Below are 18,858 nucleotides of genomic sequence, written 5' to 3'. Positions count from 1 at the left end.
ATGTGTATGAGTACACATATATGTATGTTGAAATATAATCCTTAAATGTACATATATATATATATATTTATATATTTATATATATATATAAAGATATGTATACATATATATATATATATATATGTATACGTATCTCTATTTATATATATGTAAATATATATATTTTTCTTCCTAAAATACCCTCAAGGGTATTTCTGTAATTTGTCATTTTACGCATATTCCAATTGGAATATGCATTGTAATATTTTTCTTTTTTGTTTTTTTTCTTTTTCGTACCATATTGGGTGCCTCCCAATAGAGACGTTGGGAGCCCCCAACGGTCACAAATGTGACCGTTGGGGGCTCTCCAACGTCTCCTTTGGGAGCCCCCAAGGTGATCCCTTTATGGCTAATAAATAGGGGTCTTTCCCCCTTGTGTAGCATTCTCCTTGGAGGAGCATTTGCTTCATTGTATTGGGGTTTTACCCTCTTCTTCCTTTTTCTTCATTGATATTCAACTTATGACTTTAAGTCATATTTTGCCCCTTTTGTGGGTTTATGTGTTAGCACATTATGTGCTTGTGTTGTTCCCTTTAATGGGTATATTTGCACTTCATGTGCATGTGTATGGGTTCATTATTGAACCTAATGTATTCAAAGCACTTTCTAACATGGTATCAGAGCGAGATCACGCTGGGGTTGTCCTTTGGTGCAACAGAAAGCGTGTTGCTCAAGAAATGGTGAAGTATTCATTGTTCTTATCTTTTCCTTAAGTTTCCGGTATGTATCTTTTTTCCTAACATATTATGCATTATGAAACTATTTTTCTTGCATATATTTTGTACATTTAGTGTTTATGATAGTTGAATCATTTCTTTTCACATTTCGCGTGTTCGTATATTTTAAAATATCTCCTTTTAAATTTGGTAAACTTGTTTGTTGTCCAAATATATAATTCTTGTTTATATATTTATCTATTACTCATCACATATAATAGTAATTTATGTTTTTCAAAATTATCTTCAACTATGAGAGATTTATGATTTTTACATGAGTATTTCATGATTGACAATGTCGCAAAAGGGATAGACATATAGATTTTTTGAAAAAGTGGGGTTAATACGAGTCAGATAGATTTTTTCCTACTTAGAAAGAAAGATAGGGGTTGTTGCATCGATTGTAAGGTTATACCAGGAGAAAGTGTAGCTACACAACATAGAGTCTTAATTTTAGATCTTAGAATTAGACAATGCCGCAAAAGGGATAGACATAGGATAGATCCTAGAATTAAGTGGTGGGCACTGAAAGGAGCTAAACAAGGAATGTTTGTAGAGCAGGTAGTTAAGGAAGTTGATTGGTGTCTCGAGGAGGATTCAGAATCAATGTGGTATAAGATAGCAGGTGGTATGAGAAAAGTAGCTAAGGAGGTATTGGGTGAGTCTAAAGGCGGTGCACCACTAGGTAAGGATACATCATGGTGGAACGAGGATGTCAAATTAGCTATTAAGGTTAAAAGAGAGTGTTATAGAAATCTAAGTAAGAGTCGTGATAATGAGAATTTGGAGAAGTATATGATAGCAAAGAAGGAAGCTAAAAAAGTTGTTCGAAACGCGAGGGCTAAGGTATATAAGGAGGTTTATGACAAGTTGGATACCAAAGAAGACGAGAAGGATATTTATAGGCTTGCAAAGATGAGAGATAGGAAATCGAAGGATTTGGGTATGGTTAGATGTATCAAAGATGAAACGCAAAGGGTTTTAGTCAAAGATGAGGAGATTAAGGAGAGATGGAAAGATTATTTTGATAAGCTATTTAATGATAGTCATGCTCAAGATCTTGGAGACTTCTCCATTTCTTTTCATGAGATAAATCGTGACTTCATGCGCAAGATTCAAAAGAAAGAAATTGCAGAGGCTTTGAAGAAAATGAAATCAAGAAGGGCAGTTGGCCTAGATGGTATACCTATCGAGGCTTGGAAATGCTTGGGAGAGAAAGGTTTAGAATGGTTGACAAATCTTTTTAACTTGATTTGGCGAACAAATAAGATGCCTAATGAGTTGAGGAAGAGTACTTTGGTGCCTTTATATAAGAATAAGGGTGATATACAAGATTGCACAAACTATCGTGGTATAAAACTCATGAGTCATACTATGAAACTTTGGGAGAGGGTGATTGAGTCTAGGTTGAGGAAGGTTGTCATGATATCGGAGAATCAATTTGGTTTTATGCCTGGAAGATCAACTATGGAAGCTATACATCTTCTTAGACAACTTATTGAAAGATATAGAGAGAGGAACAAAGATTTGCATATGGTTTTTATTGATTTAGAGAAGGCATACGATAGAGTACCTAGGGACGTTCTCTGGTGGACAATGATGAAGAAAGGTGTTTCTCTCAAGTACATTAGTATAATTAAAGATATGTATGAAGGAGTAGTAACCAATGTCCGCACTTGTGGAGGGGTGACAACCAATTTTCCGATTACGGTTGGGTTACATCAAAGATCTGCTTTAAGCCCTTTCCTATTTGCGATAGTGATGGATGAGCTTACGAGATCAATTCAAGAAAATGTACCGTGGTGTATGTTGTTTGCTGATGATATTGTTTTGATTGATGAGTCTAGAGCTGGGGTTAATGCTAAGTTAGAATTATGGAAACAGACATTGGAAGCTAGAGGTTTTAAGTTGAGTAAGAGTAAGACTGAATATATGGAATGTCGGTTTAGTAAGCAACGAAGTAGTGATGGGAGTGTAGTGAAGCTTGGTGAGCAAGATATACCGGTGAATGATTATTTCAAATATTTGGGATCCATCATTCAAAAGTATGGAGAAATTGATGGAGATGTAAATCATAGGATAAAGGTTGGGTGGATGAAATGGAAAAGTGCTACTGGAGTGCTGTGCGATCGTAGAATGCCATTGCGGTTGAAGGGAAAGTTTTATAGGACGACTATTAGACCCGCTTTACTATATGGTACGGAATGTTGGGCTGCCAAGAGACATCATATTAAAAAAATGAGTGTAGCTGAGATGCGGATGCTTAGATGGATGTGTGGAAATACTATAAAAGATAAGATTCAGAACGAAGAGATACGTAAGAAGGTAGGTGTTGCACCCATTGAAAATAAGATGCGAGAGAATCGTTTACGGTGGTTTGGACATATTCGGCGAAGGCCTAATGATGCTCTAGTTAGAAGGTTGGAGAAATGGGAAAATATATTAGTTAAAAGAGGTCGGGGTAGGCCTAGGAAGACTTGGATGGAGATGATAGGAAAGGATATGAATGCTTTGAACCTCACCGAGGACATGGCGTTGGATAGAAATGATTGGAGGAAAAGGATTCATGTGGAAGACCCAAAATGAATTTCTTTTTTGGTTCATATCGCTGACCCCAATTGTTTTGGGATGAAGGCGTAGTTGTTGTTGTTTTGTTGTTGTTGTTGTTGTATTTCATGATTGACCTATAAAGTTAACTTTTAAAAATTATATATGATTTCTTGCTAAATTAATGATCTTTGCTTAAAAACTCTTGACTCTCGTATAAAGCCTAATTTGTTTGAGTTCCTCTCTTGTTTATGGATGTTAGTGCATCTTTTGTGAAAAATTTGATAGAATTCTTGTATGAGAATCTCTCACATCTTTGTTGTTTATCTTTTTATGAATCCTAAGTAGTTCTTGTTAATGATAACTATTTATGAGAAAGGCCTTTCAATGTGTTTTGATTATTTAAAGAATTTTGAAAAATTGTTTGTAATAAATATGTTGTATGAACCATTGTGTTTATTAGGAAAGATCTTTTAAAAGAACTTCTCACACTATATCAAATGCATAATATTGCATCTTTTGGTATAAAAGATTTCATTAATTTTGACTTTTCTTCTAAGGATGCAACTTTATAAACTTGTTGGGTTGTATTTTTCACATAAGGTTTCAAAACCTCTTGATTATATCTCTAAAGATGCCTACGTTGGCCGTAATATGGTCTTCTTTGTCTTAAATTGCATGTGTCAAGCATATAATTGCATAATTAAAGTTTGAGAGATTCAAGCATTGCTTTTTCTATGAAGTGCATGCTTGCTCTCTTTTGTGTATTTTTTTTTGTATTTTGTGCACATTTGTTTTTCAAATATTTGTGCTTATATGCATTCCCTCTTTTCTATGAAATACATGCCTTAGTGCATGTTTGTTTACACCTTGGTGTATATTTGTTCAAGTATTGTATGAGTGCCTTCGTGCACATCCATTGTGAAGCTTTTGTGCACATTTCTATTTGGGAAAATATAATGAATTTAGATATTGACTTTTTTGTTTAATCATTATAAAACATTGTAAGTGCTTATAGCACTTTATACGTTTCCGCATATCTCATCTCAATCAAAGAGTATTAAAGCTTGTTGTATGGGATTTAATCCCAATTCTATAAATTTTCAAGTACTTTTGAATATTCTTTCTTTGAGTATTGTGTTATAGCTCTCTTTGGGAACCGTTACGGTTCTTGTGATTCTTTTATAAGTTTGATTGTCTTGATTATCCCAAGATGATTTCTTTATGTCATTATGTTTGTTGCAAAAGTATTTTTTGCCTTTTATGGCACTTATTTTATCCATCATAAGTTGTTATATGATGCATCAATCCTTTTATGGCCTTATTGTTATATTAGAGATGTTTGTTGAGGTGAGTTATGGGCACCTTGTGTTATATCATTCTAGATTGTTCACTTGCCATATTATAGATGGTTGTTGAGGTGAGTTATGGGCACCTTGGGACTCTAAAATGATTTGTTATATGATCTCTAATTATGAGTGTGTCACTCATTTTTTCTCTTTTGGCCATTGATCTAATGGATGCTCTCATTTACATGTAAATGTGTTGGATATATGGTGTTTGAAACCTTAAATGTTTTAAGGTATATTAAAATCAAGGTTTTGGGGATTATTGCCCAACCTTTTATTGTTTATGTATCATATGAGTGCATTTGCACATTTATGTTTTGTGCTTTTGTGCACAAGTGTTCTTGGTGTGTGTATATTCACACATTTATTCCAAAATGATATTGTTATGGGTATTCTTTTTGAAGAATATTATTTCAAGGTTTTATTTATATGTTTGTCATTACAAGTCTTATTGCCTCAAAATGTCTTCTCCTTTTATGCCTCTTATCAAAGTGTCATCATATGTAGACAAGACATATTTTTCACACCTTTGTGTGTGTTGGTAGCCCTTTGTTGGCTTTATTCTCTTGGTCTAGTAGCTGAGCACACTTGTCTTGAGTGTCATTATATGTAGACAAGGCATGTTGAGTCACACCATTGTGTGTGATTTTTAGTCCATGTTGGCATTTGTGTCCTTGTTCTAGTCGCTGAGATATATGCTCATGGTTGACTTATTTCACTCATTTCAAGTGTCATCTTATGTAGGCAAGATATGTATTGTGTTTTAGCCCATGGTTGACTCGTTACTCTTGTTCTAGCAGCTGAACATACTTGGTTTTAAGTGTATTTTTTACGTAGACAAGAGATGCTTTTGGTCCATGTTGGCGTGTATTCTTTTGTTCTTGTCGTAGATGCACTCATTTCAAGTATTATTATATGTAGACAAAAGGTTCTTTTGCATACCTTTGTGTGTGTCTTGGGCCTTTAATGACATTATATTTATATTCTTGATCTAGTAGCTTATACACTTGATTTATGGGTTTTGGAGGACTAATGAGGTAGTTGCTTGTAATGGATGAACTATTGTTGAAATTTGCAAAATTTCATTCATGACTTGTGTTTTAAGATATTCAAGTGAATCATATCTTTGATATGCATATTCTAAAATCAAATTGATTTTTTGTTATTTAATCTATATATTAAGTGCTTATGGTTTTCTGGCCACTTTTGTATGCAAAATGTGTTTTTTGTCAATTGAGTGAGATTTTCCTAAATGGGTAAGATTCTCTACTCAAATAACACTCTTCGTTTTGCCTCGTAAATGGATTTAAAACCTTGTGAACTCTTGTGTTTATTTTGTCTAAAGTATGCTTGGAGACTTCGTTTCTCTTGTTTGACACTTCATTACATGTTTGGAGCATGTTCATTAATGATTCCTTTAAGTATTAATTCATTTCATGATAGTATACGCATATGCTCTTTATGGCCTTTTAGGCTCTCATTCAATAAAACATATGTAACTTATGCCTCTTCGTAGGCATACTGTGGTGTCCCTTAGGGGACCATTGTGTTATTTCTCATTATGGGGTTATGTTTGTCTAATGTTGGACCTTATGAATGCATTATGCATTCTTGCAATTCATTTCCGCATAATTTGCTTCCGCTCACTCTTTAACATGATGTATGATTTTGAAACTTTGGTTTTTTAAATTTACTTTTCATGCTAAAATAATTATCCTATCATGTGCTTCAAATTTTTATGCCTAAGTTATATTTTTGCACCATTGTTTTGCGGATGTGACATCCGATATGGTTTCAATTAATCTTGTTAGAAATGTTCCATTTGAGTAAAGTGCAAAGATATGTTTTACTTGTTTCTTTGTTGTTATTCCACAGGATCGTGGAGATAGGATAAAAGGAAGTATCTCGGATGGATCGGGACATATGTTCACCATTAGAAGACAATTGAAGAAAGGCATTTACAAGTTTCAATAGCATCCTTACCGAAGCCTCTTGGAGTCTTGCGCCTTTTTCAACCTTTTCGTTTCCCTGCAAAGTTTGAGGGGGGGTGTTAAAATATGTGTATGAGCACATATATGTATGTTGAAATATAATCCTTAAATGTACATATATATATATATATATATATATATATATAAAGATATGTATACATATATATATGTATACGTATCTCTATTTATATATATGTAAATATATATATTTTTTCTTCTTAAAATACCCTCAAGGGTATTTATGTAATTTATCATTTTACGCATATTCCAATTGGAATATGCATTGTAATATTTTTTTTCTTTTTCGTACCATATTGGGGGCCTCTCAATAGAGACGTTGGGAGCTCCCAACGGTCACAAATGTAACCGTTGGGGGCTCTCCAACGTCTCCTTTGGGAGCCCCCAAGGTGATCCCTTTATGGCTAATAAATAAGGGTCTTTCCCCCTTGTGTAACATTCTCCTTGGAGGAGCATTTGCTCCATTGTATTGGGTTTTTACCCTCTTCTTCCTTTTTCTTTAATGATATTCAACTTATGACTTTAAGTCATATTTTGCCCCTTTTGTGGGTTTATGTGTTAGCACATTATGTGCTTGTGTTGTTCCCTTTAATGGGTATATTCGCACTTCATGTGCATGTGTATGAGTTCATTATTGAACTTAATGTATTCAAAGCCACTTTCTAATACACAAAGGGGAAAAAAAGGGAGGCAGTCCAACAGTCGTTGGACTACCTCCAACGGAGAAATATGTGTAAGAAAGTATGCGGAAAGGTATAACAAGAATGCTTAATGCATTCACATGGTCCAATGATTGGACAAACCCAAACCCACAATGGGGAATATAGAAGTAGTTCACTAAGGGACAACACAGGAAGCCTTCAAAGAGGCAAAAAAAAAAATATGAACTTTATTGAATGAGGGCTTGAAAAGCCATAACACATGGGGGAATACCCCTCTATTTATACACAAAGGAGTGAGAGAAAGAGTGAGAAAAGAGTGAGAGAGAGAAAACATTGGGAGGCCCAAAAGGGGACTCGTTGGGCCCCCAACGGTCACATTTGTGACCGTTGGGGATCCAACGACTCCTTTGGTTGGAACCCCCAATGCAATGCATTAAATGCATTTTACAATAAATGAAAAATAAAAAGGAAAAAGAAAATGTAAAATAAAATACATGTAAAAAGATATAAAAAGACTAAAATGCCCCTAATAGGCAGAATTACAAAAATACCCTTTATCGGGTATGATATATATATATATATATATATATATATATATATATATATATATATGATTACATATATTTTAACACCCCCTCCCTCAAACTTTGCGTGGGGATAACGAGAAGTTTGAAGATACAAAAGGAGGGTTCCAAGTCTTCAAAAAAATCTTCAATGGAAGTCATTAACATTATAGCACATGAAAGAAATTTGCATATGTCAGCCTTTAACTGTTTTAATAATCATCCCCAAACTCCTTTCACGATGTATCATAGATGCTTCGTTCATCTCATCTTGAAGATCCTGTGGAACAAGACAAAAGAACTCCAAGTAAAAAGTATCTTTGTATCTTAATCAAATAAGAGATATAAAAAATGGATAATAGACCATAACATTGATTAAGAAGGACAATGATTCAAAAGATAATTTATGCATTTTCATTGAGTATTTATGCAAAACACGAATTAACCTTAAACATTGATAAAACACACTAAGTTGTTGAAGAAAGATAAGTACACAAAGGCCACACTAAGAACATTTGAACAAAAATATCTCCAAGAACCCTGTAAAAATGCCTTCAAAGATGTGCACTTCAAGCACCAACACCACAAAGGAATACGTGTGCAAAGACACCAAGAATACTTGAATAAAAGTACCCAAAGGTACAAAGGGGACACCCACAAATGCAAAAGATTGAATCTCTTAGAATAGGTGAGCACTAAGGCTCCCAAAAGCATTCTTACAAAGGGTTTTATCAATATTTGGAAGTAAGGAGTGTGTGCACGGAGAACACTCACAAGTGCACAAAGACACAAAATATGAGATTTGTATTAAGATCAAGTAAAAAATTTCATGTATTAGAAATATATCTAAGAAGACAATGTTCACATAAGAACAAATTGCTCCCAAGGTAATGTGTATAAGAGCATACGAAAGAAAGCATGTTTAACACACATAGATCAACAATAGGGATATATTTTATCAACAACAGATGAGTTAATTATTTCTCTCACATCTTAGAAAGAAGAAATTTTATGCCAAACAAATGCCATATGTGAACTTGCAAGGACATTATCTAATTAAAAAACATCCACCCAAGAGTCAAGAATGAATATTATTTGAGTAGAGAACCTTACACATTGAGGAATTTTTCACTCAAATATTTACAAATGCAAAAACTCACTAGGTGGCTGAAAATCATAAGCACTTAATATGCAAAATATTTGAATTCTCTTATAGGTTAAATGCCAAGATGTAAAATTGATTTTCAAATATGCATATCAATGACATGATCCTTTTATCCATAAATATTTTTCTTTGCAAGTAGTAAGGATTAAGAAAAACTCATTTAGAGGGAAATCCCATATGATACATGGGGATCAAAAGCAAATTAATAATAAAATTTTACAAATTTCAACAATCGTTCATCCACTACAAGCAACCACCTCATTAGTCCTCCAAAACCCCTAAATCAAGTGTATAAGCTAAACATAAGCATAATGTCATTAAAGGCCAAAGACACACACAAATGTGTGTATAAAACACCTCTTGTCTACATATAATAATACTTGAAATGAGTGTATCAGCGACTAGAACAAGCGAATAAATGCCAACATGGACTAAAGACATTTCTTGTCTACATAAAATGACACTCAAAATCAAGCATGTTTAGCTACTAAAACAAGAGTACCAAGCCAACCATGGGCTAAAACACACACGAAGGTGTGACAAAACATCTCTTGTCTAGATAAAATGACACTTGAAATGAGTGAAAAAAGCTAACCATGGGCATACATCTCAGCGACTAGAACAAGGACACAAATGCCAACATGGACTAAAAATCACACACAATGGTGTGACTCAACATGCCTTGTCTACATATAATGACACTCAAGACAAGTGTGCTCAGCTACTAGACCAAGAGAATAAAGCCAACAAAGGGCTACCAACACACACAAAGGTGTGAAAAATATGTCTTGTCTACATATGATGACACTTTGATAAGAGGCATAAAAGGAGAAGACATTTTGAGGCAATAAGACTTGTAATGACAAACATTTAACAAATTATCAATTTCAATATATCTTAAAACACTTATGATTTCAAACTTTAGACATCCATCACATGTATACATAATTAAGAGTATTCATAATAAAATCAATGACCAAGATAAACGAATGACACATTCATAATTAGAGATCACGTAACAAGTCATTTTAGAGTCAAACTACAAGTTGACAATCTAAAATAACATAACACGAGATGCACATAACTCACCTCAACAAACATATTTAATATAACAATAATAAGGCCAAACAAATGATGCATAACATGTGATGGACAAATTTAAATGTCATAAAAAGGCGATAAACACTTAAGAAAATCATTTTTCAAATAGAAGATTTTATAAAGAGGGCCGATTTGAAAAATCAAATCAAAGGTGCAATATAATCAATCACAACAATATGCCTCATAACAACAAATAAACACGAATTATGCTTAATCATGATCAATTCTTCAATTTATACCAAAAAAGACTTATCATGAATATTAAGCAAATAATGCATTTGAAATTTCTATATCATGTAAGAAGAGGAAGCTCACGAAAGCTCTCTTTCAATGAACACAATACAACATGCTAAAAAAGGCACACATAAAATAGAGAAAATATCTCATTAAAGTTGGATGGAGCCCACACAAGAAGATGATTTTGAATGCAATAGGTTCAAGAATGAGCCAATAAACATGCACATAAAGTGCGAGTACATACACCGACTAAGGGGTGAAGCCAAAAAAAGGTTATGAAATCATTTATCATAATGCAATCACATTATTGAGTTATCATGTAATGAAGCAAAAGGTGGTCTTCCACAAATGCTCTTCGAACACTCAAAAGGAGGTGTCTAAAAGACACTTTAAGCAAAACCCATAAAAAGGGTAAAAGATGAACAACACACATAAATAAACAATTTTATTTATGTAAAAGAATGCTTAAAAAGCATTACAAAACGGTTATCAAAATGTATTCAAGACAATCTAGAGATGATAAATCTAGAACCATTCTCAACATTGAGAACATCTTAATGCTATCAATTGTAATTCAAAAATACATATTTTCAAAAGATGACACAAGACAGTTTTAACAAGGAACCAAAGTATATGTATAGATAAAAGAAACAATATGAGAGACTAAGTGCATACATTCTCATAGAAAAAGCACTCATGCAATAATTAAAGCCACATGTCTCATAAAATAAACATGCTTTCAATTAAGTTTAAGCATATATGCAAGTGATTATATAAAATTTTATATTTTTAAGCATGTAATGAATCGAGAATTTCAAACATGAACATGCATGTCTATCAAGGATGAAATACAAATTGTATTTGACGATTATTATATATATATATATATGTGAAAAACAAGTTTATATTTTATAAAATAAGCCATCATTATCAAATCATTAAGATAAGACAATGATTGACGAAACATCTAGAGTTAATAATTCATGTTTATATATATACATATATATATATACATATATATATATACATATGTATATATATTAGAGTTATTTTCAAAAAGGCTTCAAGATTCAAAACATACTACATATATCAAGTTTCCTTAAACAAGTTCAATGATGGTTAAAATACTATTTTAGAATTTTCAAAATCCATACATTTCCTTTTTTATTTTAATCATGCAATATATATATATTCAATGGTAGAGAAAAAACAAGTGTTTTTCTCATGCGTAATGCATAGGCTAAATACTTGAAAAGTGTAAGAATACATGCCAAGTAATTCCAAGTAGAAGGAAGAGAGATAAGAGATAACAAATGCTTCATCAAAACGTAGAGAAAGAAAAGAGGTAACAAAAACTTCACCACTTTTTCGATTTTTTGAATATCACGCTTCCCGATGCACCGAAGGACTAGCTTGATTATAACCGAGCTCTGATACCATGTAAGAAAGTATGCAGAAAGGTATAACAAGAATGCTTAATGCATTCACACAGTCCAATGATTGGACAAACCCAAACCCACAATGGGGAATATAGAAATAGTCCACTAAGGGACAACACAAGAAGCCTTCAAAGAGACAACACATAAAAAAAAATATAAACTTTATTGAATGAGGGCTTGAAAAGCCATAACTTACATGGGGGAATACCCCTCTATTTATACACAAAGGAGTGAGAGAAAGAGTGAGAGAGAGAACATTGGGAGGCCCAAAAGGGGACTCGTTGGGCCCCAACGGTCACATTTGTGACCGTTGGGGCACAACAACTCCTTTGGTTGGGACCCCCAATGCAATGCATTAAATGCATTTTACAATAAATGAAAAATAAAAAGGAAAAAGAAAATATAAAATAAAATACATGTAAAAAGACTAAAATGCCCCTAATAGGTAGAATTGCAAAAATACCCTTTATCGGATATGATATATATATGATTACATATATTTTAACAATATGACCGTTGCTTTCCAATAGTCAACAAAAGTAAAAATAAAAAAAACAAAATAAAAACAACAAAAAAACTACAAAGAAAATAAAGAGTATAATACAACCTCTATTGGATTGTATATACACAAAGACCAAAATACCCCTGATATACATATATCAGTAATATATATATATATATATATTGTTAAAAAGAAAACATAAAATATATTTCCTTTTTACTTTTTAACACTCCCCCTCAAATTAGAGCATATATATGTATCATGCTCAGCTTGTCACAACATCTAAGGAAGCCCACACTAGCAAGAGGTTTAGTAAACACATCAACAGCTTGATCCTCTAAAGCAACATGACAAGTAGAGATTTGTCCTGTCTGTACTAGATCTCTTATGTAGTGACAATCAACTTCAATGTGTTTCGTCCATTCGTGAAACACTGGATTATTTGCAATATAGGTGGCTGCTCTGTTATCATATCTCATCACCATTGGCATTGAGGTTTGTACATGTAGATCTCTGAGAACTGATCTAACCCATATCATTTTGGCTTGAGCCATGGTTCTATATTCTGACTCAACACTCGATCAGGCTACTACGGTCTATTTTTTACTTCTTCAGCTTATTAAATTTTTGCCTATAAACACACAAAACCCCGTAGTGGACTTTCTATCACTAATGTCTCCTACATAGTCAGCATCCGAATAGGCAACTATATCAAGAGAGGAGCTTGATTTGTACAGTAGTCCTTTACCTGGAGACGACTTCAAGTACCTGAGAATCAGCATTTCTGCCTGCCAAGGTACTTGGGTTGGTTTATCCATGAACTGGCTAATCTTGCTCACGGCTAGGGAAATATCTGGTCTTGTCAGAGTAATATACAAGAGTTTATCAACCAGAGACCTGAAACTTCTACTGTCAACAAGTTCGGCTTCTTCAAACATGTGAAGTTTAGGATCCATTAGAATGTTGGCAAGTTTGACTCCTAACATTTCTGTTTCCCGTAACAAATCAAGTACATACTTCCTCTATGATAGGACTAATCCTTCATGGTTTCGAGCCACCTCTATACCCAAGAAGTATCTAAGAGGACCAAGATCTTTGGTAACGAAGTGCTTCTGTAGATGAGCTTTGGTATCTGAGATATCCTTGTTATTGCTCCTGTGAGTATAATGTCATCCACATATACAACCATAACCACAACCCCCATGGGAGTTTTCTTAACAAACAATGAGTGGTCTTATGCCGACCTGTTAAAACCAAATGCAGACACACTCTCAAACAACTTCTGAAGCCACACACGTGGACTTTGCTTTAGACCATATATCGCTTTCTTTAACTTGCACACCTGATAACACTCCCCCTGAACCTCGAAACCCGAAGGTTGTTGCATATACACAGTCTCAGACAAATCACCATACAAAAAAACGTTCTTCACATCCAATTGGCATAAGCTCCATCCATTATGGACAGCCACTGATATGACCAGTCGAATAGTGCCAAGGCGTGCCATAGGGGAAAATGTTTCAAAGAAGTCTACCCCATATGTCTGTGTGTACCCTTTTGCCACCAATCTGGCTTTGTACCATTCAATTGTACCATCCGAATTGTATTTAATGGTGTACACCCACTTACACCCAACAATATCTGCATCAACAGGTGGAGTAACCAATTCCCAGGTATTCCGTGAAACTAAGGCATCCATCTCATCTTGCATAGCAACCTTCCATTTTGAGTCTAAGACTGCCTGATGGTGATTCAGTGGTAGAGATTCAGCAGATAGAGCTATGATGAACTTCTTCATGTGACTCCCAAGTCTTGCATCTATAACAAAGAAATGGGATGTAAGGTGCATTACCTTTTACCTTTCCTGATAGCGATTGGCAAATTATCATCCACAATAGAAGCTTCAGTCGTGGCTGAAGGACTTACTGCTGAGGAAGAAGGTAGTGTAGGTTTTGATTCTGGAGGAGATCTACGAGCATATACCAGAGGGGGATCATGATACCGTGATTGAGTGTGAGAGGTAGGAAAGCTTGTAGGAATTGATTTCAAAGGAAGAGGGGGTATAGGTAATGGCATAGCATCACGCTGATCACATAGTAATCTGGATGCAGTACTTGAAAAAAAAGGAATGGACTCAAAGAAAGATACATCTGCACTGACATACTCTCTACGAGCGACGGGATCACAACACCGGTACCCTTTTTGATTTCTTGGATAACCCACAAAAATACACTTTATGGATTGAGTCGATAGTTTGTCTCAATGAGGCCCTAGTTTATGAACAAAACAAACACACCCAAACACCTTGGGAGAGATCGAGAAAAGAGGTGCATTGGGATATAGGATTTTCACAGGAATTTGTTCTCCCAATGAGGATGACAACATCCGATTGATAAGGTAGCAAGTTGTAAGAATGGCATCTCCCCAATATGAAGGAGGCATACATGATTGTAGCATAAGAGTGCGAGCAACATCTAGAAGGTGTCTATGCTTCCTTTCAGCTACCCCATTTTGTTGGGAGGTATGGGCACAAGTCGTTTGAGGTCGAATGCCACGATTCTTATAAAATAGGAGTAACTCATTGGTTTTAAACTCGAGATCATTGTTAGTGCGAATGATCTTGACAAGCGAATCAAACTGAGTTTTTATTTCAATAATGAGAGACATAAGAATAGAAGGAACTTTTGATCTGTCTTTTATTAAAAATACCCATGATAATCTAGAAAAATCATCGACAATGACTAAATAATAATGACGCTGGGACCTACTGGGAACTCTACTAGGTCCCCACCAGAGTTACCAGTCGAGGAAGCGGGAAGCGGGAAGCGAGGCACTTTCAAAAATTTAGGAAGCGGGGAAGCGTGGGACCACTTAGAAGAAAATTTTGAACCGTCTCGGAAGCGAACCAGAAGCGACCTAGGAAGCGAACCGGAAGCGAGGGGGAAGCGAAAAAATGGAGAAGCGAGGGGGAAGCGTGGGGGAAGCATGGGGGAAGCGCGCTTCCCATTTATGGGAAGCGCGTTTCCCATAAAAGGGGGACGCACTTCCCATAAAAGGGAATCACGCTTCCCAAAAAAAGGGGACGCTTCCCCTCACGCTTCGGAAGCGCGACGTTTTGCGCTTCCCCTTTTGCCTAGGCGCTTCCGGTAACTCTGGTCCCCACACATCAACGTGAAGAAGCTCAAATAATCTTTGACTAGATGGACTCTGACTTGAAGGAAACAAACTCCTGTGGTGTTTACCCAGCTGACAGGCTTCACACTGGAATGAGGCAGAAGGTGAAATTTGAGGAAGAATTCTACGAAGTTTTGGCAATGGTACATGACCAAGACGAAGGTGCCATTGATAAGAACTGGTGGATGACTTAGACACGGTATGCGCGACTCCTAGTGGTTGATGAAGATAGTAGACACCTCCTTCTTCATAGCCTCCACCAATCCTCTTCTTCGTCAGCAAATCCTGAAACATACAACACAAAGGATCAAAAATCACTCTACAATTATGCTCTTTTGCAATACGATTAACTGACAATAAATTTTGAGGAAAGGAAGGAGCATGAAGCACATCTGTCAGCTGAAGTGACGGAGAGATGGAAACATTTCCTTGTCCCACACTGGGAGATGAACTCCCATCGGCAAGGACAACCTTGTGATGATCACACATGGGGTCTAGCTTAAAAGAATTTTGTGAAGACCCACATATGTGTCTAGAGGCACCTGAATCAATAATCCATCTACTACCTTGGTGATTCAATCCTTCACCTGCTGAGTAAGCAACATCAACAATGGGAGTAACTGCGTTCGAACTAGGATAGTGAGACATTAATTCTTCATAATCTGCATGACTAAGAGTGACCGAGTCATTGGAGGAGCTAGTGGGAATCTCCATGTCAAGCTTCACAATTTGAGCCTTGGACACATTTGATATCTGAGAAGAAGGGGGTCTACCATTTTTATCCGAACATCTGTCCTCAAGATGTCCCAATTTGCTATAATAGATACACTGAAATCTACCTCTACCTCTTGTACTTCTGCGTCGACCTCTGCCGCACAAATTTAGGAAATTTCCTCTTCCCCGACCAGGGGTGACTATAAGCGCCGATGTTTGTGAATCAGAATGAGTTTGCGAAAGAGTGATAGCCAATCTACTCAGGTGGTCGTAGGCTTCGGCAAGAGTTGGGACATCAGATCCTATCAACATCTGAACCTTGGCAATAGCAAATTCAGATGATAGTCCTGTCAGGAATCTTGCAACCATGGCTTGCTCCTGATGGAACTTCTGCGTGGTACAACATAGGGGCCTGTGTGCATTCGGTCTTTCAAATGCAGATTTGACAGAGGCATAATATTGGACCAACGTCGGATCTCCTTGTTGCAGTTGATAAATCTCTTGCTCGATTTGTAAGATACGACTTACATTGGTCTCTTGAGAGTACGTATCTCGAAGATTATCCCAAATCTCTTTAGCAGTGGTGTAGTAAAAAAGTCCGTCAGCAATATGAGGCAATACACTGTTCATCATCCACGACATAACGATGTCGTTATCTTCATCTCATGTGTTGTATTTCCTAGATTTATCGAGTGGTTTCGGTTCTAAAAGAACATGTTTTTTTCGATGACCAGAAACGAACATCATAAAAGTTTGGGACCACCTTGTATAATTAGAGTCATCTAGCTTTACAAAGGACCCATACGAAAAAGGATTCGCAAAAGCTTTATATTCTCCACTCAGCTCCTCTTTTTTATCACCATCTTTAGACATCTTGACTTAGTCTCAACCAACCACCAAACCTGACCTAGATCTGATCAGTCCAGATCTGATCTGCGATAAAAAAAAATAGGAAATCACGTTTGATTTGACTTAGAGACTCGCCAGATCTGATAATGGCCAGGCCCCACCACAATAAATCCACAACCAGATCTGATTTCAGATCAGCGTCTGACACAATAAAAAAAACAGATCTGATTCCACGACTTCTCTGCATCAGATCTCCACTCGATTTGGTCTTCTCCACGATCATCACGACTGCATCAAGATGAAGGTCGCAAAACTGCTCCATCTATTACCACTTCAGCCATAATCAGACCTGGCTGCATCACCTGTCGACCTGTTACATTCAGACCTCGACGGTGATCTCGACACAGATCTGTCTTCCACACGCTGGTTCAGTCACAACAAACGAAACAGCGACCCCAACGACGACAATGACACCAGAAACACCAAACCTTGCGCAGACGCAACAACAGTCCTGCAGCAATGGCTTTCACAACAGTTGCGTCAGCGTCACAGTTGCAACAACAACAACGGTTGTCACGACAACGTCGACCCCCTGCACACAGAGGCGATTGCGGTGGCGACTGCAAAGACGTCTTCGCGTAGCGACGGCTTGAGGAGGCGGTTTCAGTAGCGTCGTCGGCGGCGGCGAAGTTAGTCACCCAGGATGGGTGGCTCTGATACCATGTTGAAGTCGGCTGGGGTTTATGGAAAAACAAAAATCGAGAGAGAGAGAGGAAGAAAAAATCGTGTATTAGCATTAGGCCCTAATCCCTTAAAGGAATTAGTTAATAATTAGTTACAAAAGAACTCCATCTATTTTCAACTAATTATGTATTGCTACCCAAACAGAAAATATATTTCCTTTTTTCTTTTTAACATATATATATAAAATGTATTTTAACACTCTCCCTCAAACTTTCGGTGAGATCACCGAAAGTTTGTTAAGAAGGAACAAAAAATGAGGTAAAGAGCTTTGGTGAAAAAGTTCACAATCTGAAACTCGAACTTAACATATGGTAAAGTAATTGTCCCCTTCAAGTATTCTTCTCGAACATAATGGCAATCCATCTTGATACGTTTTGTTCTTTCATGAAATGTATGGTTGCTGGCGATATATATGACACTTTTATTGTCGCAGTATAACTTTGAAGATTCTGAAATATCAACACTCATGCTTAAGGGTAAAGATCTCATCCACATAACCTTGGTTGTCGCTGTAGCCATCGATCTATATTCAGCTTTCATGGAGGATAACGACACTTTTTGTTGTTTTTTACATTTTCAAGAAATGAGAGAATCACTTAAAAACACATAAAAACCTGTGATTGAGTGTCAGTTATTGGAATCTTCTCTCTAGTCAGAATCAGTATAAGTAATAAGATTTAAAGATGATGAAGATGATAAAAATGGCCCTTTAGTGATAGTCTTCTTGATGTATCAAACTATTCTTAACACAGTGCTCATGTGAACAAATGTGGGCGGATGTTGAAACTGACTTGCAGTATGAACTGCATGCGCAATATCTGATCTAGTAATGGATAAGTACATTAGTGACCCGATAAGTTGCCGATAAGGAGTCAGATCATCTAATAAAACTCCGTCTTCAGCTCTAACATTTTTTACTTTAGGTGTGTCAGCATATTTTGTGTTTGTGATTCCTGATCGCGCAATAATATCAGCTGCAAATTTTATTTGAGACAAAATGTATCATCTTGGTGAGTATGCTACTTCAATACCTAAAAAATATCTCAAA

At 35.9% G+C, this 18,858-nt stretch overlaps 1 protein-coding gene across 1 annotated transcript in view; it reads left to right on the top strand.

The window, feature by feature from the left end:
- Positions 1–18,858, top strand: part of LOC149821864 (uncharacterized) — a 43,616-nt gene that overhangs the window by 10,489 nt on the left and 14,269 nt on the right. The gene's annotated exons all lie outside the window — the stretch shown is intronic.

This window comes from Nuphar pumila, chromosome 11 (assembly GCF_984573655.1).
Source record: "Nuphar pumila chromosome 11, dmNupPumi1.hap1.1, whole genome shotgun sequence".
Lineage (NCBI taxonomy): Eukaryota > Viridiplantae > Streptophyta > Magnoliopsida > Nymphaeales > Nymphaeaceae > Nuphar > Nuphar pumila.
The sequence above is the reverse complement of the archived record's forward strand: the minus strand, read 5'-3'. Positions and strand labels throughout refer to the sequence as shown.